Consider the following 4,888-nt stretch of genomic DNA (forward strand, 5'->3'; position numbering starts at 1 on the left):
GAGGCGGCCATAACGAGTGTCCTCCGCCACCGCCTCCTTGCTGGTCGCGGGAGCCACAGTCACCAGGTAGCGTCCCAAGGAAAACGGGAGGGAGGTAGGGAAGGAAAGCAGTGAGCGAACAAGCACGCTAGGCAGCAAGAGCGGACGACAGAAAAGGGCCAGAGGTCACCGGAAGCCCAAGGCATGCCGGGCCAGACCTAGCCGTCCTTCTTTTCCTTTCTCAAAAAAGGGAGAGGGGGGCAGGGAGAAAAGAGGAGTGGAAAATCACTTCCGGGTCAAGGTAAACTGGGCGTGATCTGAACGTCCCAGGCAGTCCTTTTTCTTGCCTTTCGTACCGCTGCTGATTTTAAGACTAAACTCTGGGGTCCGGGGCCTCCGGTGATAGCCGATGCCGCTTTCTACGCCTTCAGTAAAGAAGGGCCGAGGGCCCTTTGAGCTAGCGAAGCGAAGGAAGGGCGCATAAACAGCGGGTTAAAGTGCTCGGGTGAGCAGAGGAAGCTTCAGGCTCTTAAGCTGCTCTAAGAATGGGCGGGAGTAACACAGGGGTTTTGAAGATTATTGGCTGGCAATATTGGTGGGCGGGGCGTAGGCCGAGCTGCCTAGTTCATTGGTGGAATTTGGACCCCTCGTTTTCTCGTTAACGCCACGTTGGCGCTGCTTAGAGCTCCGCGGCAGTTAGCTCGGCTGTCTATTTGCGTGTCCCGGGAAACCATCGGGTTGGAAGGACTTAAAAATGTAGGAGGAAAGCCAAAAGCTGAAGATAGCCCGATATTACCGGTCTTCTTAGCTCTTCCATGGCCAGATTTTAGTTTGGAAGAATTTGAGGTTATTGAGGGCAACGGCGGGTGGCAGAAATCAGACTCGGTGGAAATCTAGTTTGGCTCCAGTTGAAACAGCTTGAACGGGGTCCCTGCGACTCACCTTCTGCACCAGTTACGAGAGCGATGACGTCTGGGTGTTACGAGGTTCTCGAAGTGAGTGGGTAGAAATGAGAAGACCCAGAGTTCCCATCTTTCCTGTACGTATTTGTGTCATACCGGATTTCATTTGACACCCCAGCCCACACCTCGCTCTTTGGAGCCTCCGCGCCCTCCCCAGTGCTCTGATCCACCCACTGTCCTGCCATGTTCCAAGTAGAAATTTCAGCTTTATGTATCTAATAGCTTTGTCAAGTCCTGTCACCGTGTTCTGCACCAGATTTCTTAAAATACAAAAATTTTCCTTGCAAGAAGTTTATAATTAGTATTTGCAAGAATAAAAGACAAGTATTAATAGAAAATCAGAGTCCAGAACTATGGCTCTCCATTTCAGGTATACTGATCTGCAGACCCTCATAATAAAAATTTACAAATGAAGATTTTGCTTTTGGGTACAACCGAGGATTTTCGACACAGCGAAAATATGTATGTGCAGACTATAGCGGCTGCATAAAGATTGAAAGGAGATAATTTATTAAATGGTACCAAAATAGACTGAATGGCCTAATTTGAAAGTCAGGATAATTGCTTTTCTCTTGCTTCATATGGGTTCCTATTGGTACATTGCTTTCAGGCTGTAGAGTTCCTTAGCAACAGGCTAAAAAGATGAGCTAAAAATAATAGCAGTAGAATTGATCAAATAGTGATTGTTGCAGGCAATGACTTCTCTCTCTTCCTGATTCCCAACCCCCAAAGGCAAATCTTTGGTCCCTTAATGTAATTTTTCCCTAGCCTTTTCAGAACAAAGTTAGACTCTCTCTTTCTTGAAATTTCAGTTTTTCTGCAGCCTCAGGGGATTGTAGAATGCTAGTAATTACAAATTATTGGTAGGAACTAAAACATTTAAAGTTTTTAAAGGAAACTGGTTTATAGTAATAGGCAGTGGATTGTTATAGTTGCAATCAAAAGTTACAAAAGTTACTGTGAAGTCTCCTTTCCCCTCCAAAGACAATGTTAAGACTTTCTTGAAACATTTTAAGTAGCTATTATTTATCTAAAGAGTTGGTTTTATTTTTAAGATTGGCATCAATAAATGAATTTGTCCTTGTTACTTTTTTACCTTGTTAAACATGTAATTTCGGCTCCCTAGGCTATTCATCTCTTTCCTCCCATTTTCTCCATTTCCTAATTGAATATAATGTGAAACTGAGTAAAAGTTGTCACTACCTTTGTGACCTCACTGAACTGATGCATGCATTTCTAAGCTGTGAAATACTGAAAACGGGTTATACGTTAAAGATTTAATTAAATGGTATTTAAGGTAACTCCAGTACTCTTGCCTGGAAAATCCCATGGATGGAGGAGCCTGGAAGGCTGCAGTCCATGGGGTCGCTAACAGTCGGACACGACTGAAGCGACTTAGCAGTAGCAGCAGCAAGGTCTTTTTAGTGTTACGTTTGTTGCAAAATAGTAGACACTCAATGCTTAGTTCTCCGTTTCTCTAAATTTTAAAGGAGAGAAGTAAAAGAATTATGTTTCGTTTTTTAAAAATTGAAGTTTTATATATGTTAACAGATATTTTCTTGCTAGATTAAAGGAACTCAATAGACGAAACTCTCTTCACTTCTCTGGTCTGTGTCTGAGGAGGCATTTGAATGAGGCTGAACATCTAATAGCGTGGGATGCAAAACACTTGAGTTCTTAATCTAGATTTTGGGTGTGGCTGGACACCTGCTTTCTATATGATGTAACCAATGGATTAGATGATTCCTAAAGCTGCTTTTGGGCTTCCCTGGTGGCTCAGATGGTTAAGAATCTGCATGCAATGCGGGAGACCTGGGTTCAATCCCTGGGTTGAGAAGATCCCCTGGAGAAGGGAACAGCTACCCACTCCAATATTCTGGCCTGGAGAATTTGTTGGACAGAGGAGATTGGCAGGGCTATAGTCCATGGGGTCACAAAGAGTCCAACATGATGAGGCAACTTTCACTTTCAAAGCTTCTTTGGGGGCTTTCCTAGTGGCTCAGAGGTAAATAATTCTCCTGCATTGCAGGAGGTGTGGATTTGATTCTTGGGGTTGGGAAGGTCCCCTGGAGTAGGAAATGACAAGCCACTCCAGTATTCTTGCTGGGGAAAATCCCATGGACTCATGAACCTAGCAGGTTACAGTACATGGGGTCTCAAAAGACGGGGTAACAACTTAGTGACTAAACAACAAAACTTCTCATAGCTTTAACTTTGTATAATTCTATCCTTTCAATTGTCATTGCCACATGAAAGGCTTTTTGATTGGTAAAGTTAGTGGATAGCTGGTTGATTGGTTGATGGCCAGGCCTTCTAATGAGACCACAAACATGCTTGTTTTAGGCATACATCTAGCCTGATTCTCTTTCAACTCTTGCTTAGGTTTCCATTCTTTGTTTTTCTCCATTGAAAAATTACTTGAAAGAACCGTTTATGCTTGTTACCTTAACCTATTTATCACTCATTTCATCCAAAATCTCTTATAAGCAGTTTGTAACTTTATTACTAGTCTGAAACTGTTTTAGAGGTCACAAGTTATTGTTTTTAGTTTTCATATGCTTTTACTGGATACTATGGGTCATTCTCTATTTGAAATGTTGTTTTCCCTGGCTTTCAGGAGAGTCAGTTCAGTTTAGTCACTGAGTTCTGTCCAGTACTTTGCGACTCCACGGACTGGAGCACACCAGGCTTCCCTGTCTATCACCAATTCCTGAAGCTTGCTCAAACTCATGTCCATTGCGTCGGTGATGCCATCCGGCCATCTCATCCTCTGTCGTCCCCTTCTTCTCCTGCCTTCAATCTTTCCCAGCATCAGGGTCGTTTCCAATAAGTCTGTTCTTCACATCAGGTGGCCAAAGTATTGGAGCTTCAGCTTCAGCATCAGTCCTTCCAATGAATATTTAGGACTGATTTCCTTTAGGATTGACTGGTTGGATCTCCTTGCAGTCCAAGGGACTCTCAAGAGTCTTCTCCAACACCACACTTCAAAAGCATCAATTCTTCAGCGCTCAGCTTTCTTTATAGTCCAACTCTCACATCCATACATGACTACTGGAAAAACCATGCTTTAACTAGATGGACCTTAGTTGGAAAAATAATGTCTCTGCTTTGTAATATGCTGTCTAGGTTGGTCTCTTCATGAGACTAACTCCTCTTTCTTTTACTGACAAACCTCTAGATACATATTGCCCAATAAAACTTTCTGTGATGTTGCAAATGTTTTCTATCTCTGATATCCAATATGGTAGCCATTTGATGTATTTAGTACAACTAACTAAATTTTTCATTTTAATTTAATTTGATTTGAGTATCTTCATGTGGTTCAGAGTGCCAACTATGAACAGCACACCTATAGATCTTCCTCAAGTATGAGAATCCATAAAAATATATCCTCTTTATCTGCATGAGTAACCTATGTACATCTCATTGCTTCAACTTCACAGGTTATCTACATATAATCTCTATCTACACATTTTCTGATATGACTTATCTCTTCACCTCTCAGTTCAGTTCAGTCACTCAGTTGTGTCTGACTCTTTGCGACCCCATGAATCGCAGCACGCCAGGCCTCCCTGTCCATCACCAACTCCCGGAGTTCACTCAGACTCACTTCCATCGAGTCAGTGATGCCATCCAGCCATCTCATCCTCTGTCGTCCCCTTCTCCTCCTGCCCCCAATCCTTCCCAGCATCAGAGTCTTTTCCAATGAGTCAACTCTTCGCATGACGTGGCCAAAGTACTGGAATTTCAGCTTTAGCATCATTCCTTCCAAAGAAATCCCAGGGCTGATCTCCTTCAGAATGGACTGGTTGGATCTCCTTGCAGTCCAAGGGACTCTCAAGAGTCTTCTCCAACACCACACTTCAAAAGCATCAATTCTTCAGCGCTCAGCTTTCTTTATAGTCCAACTCTCACATCCATACATGACTACTGGAAAAACCATGCTT

The 4,888-nt window shown here is 43.1% G+C and overlaps 1 protein-coding gene across 2 annotated transcripts in view; it reads left to right on the forward strand.

Annotated features, from left to right (window-relative positions):
- Positions 1-6: 6 nt before the first annotated feature.
- The window catches only part of LNP1 (leukemia NUP98 fusion partner 1), a 42,488-nt gene continuing 37,606 nt past the window's right edge, over positions 7-4,888 (forward strand). For both annotated transcript variants that reach the window (XM_010841952.1, XM_010841950.1), the window contains exon 1: positions 7-1,018. The gene's annotated coding sequence lies outside the window, so the exon portion shown is untranslated. The remainder of the gene's footprint in view (positions 1,019-4,888) is intronic.

This window comes from Bison bison, unplaced genomic scaffold (assembly GCF_000754665.1).
Source record: "Bison bison bison isolate TAMUID 2011002044 unplaced genomic scaffold, Bison_UMD1.0 scf7180017864168, whole genome shotgun sequence".
In the NCBI taxonomy this organism is placed as follows: Eukaryota; Metazoa; Chordata; class Mammalia; order Artiodactyla; family Bovidae; genus Bison; species Bison bison.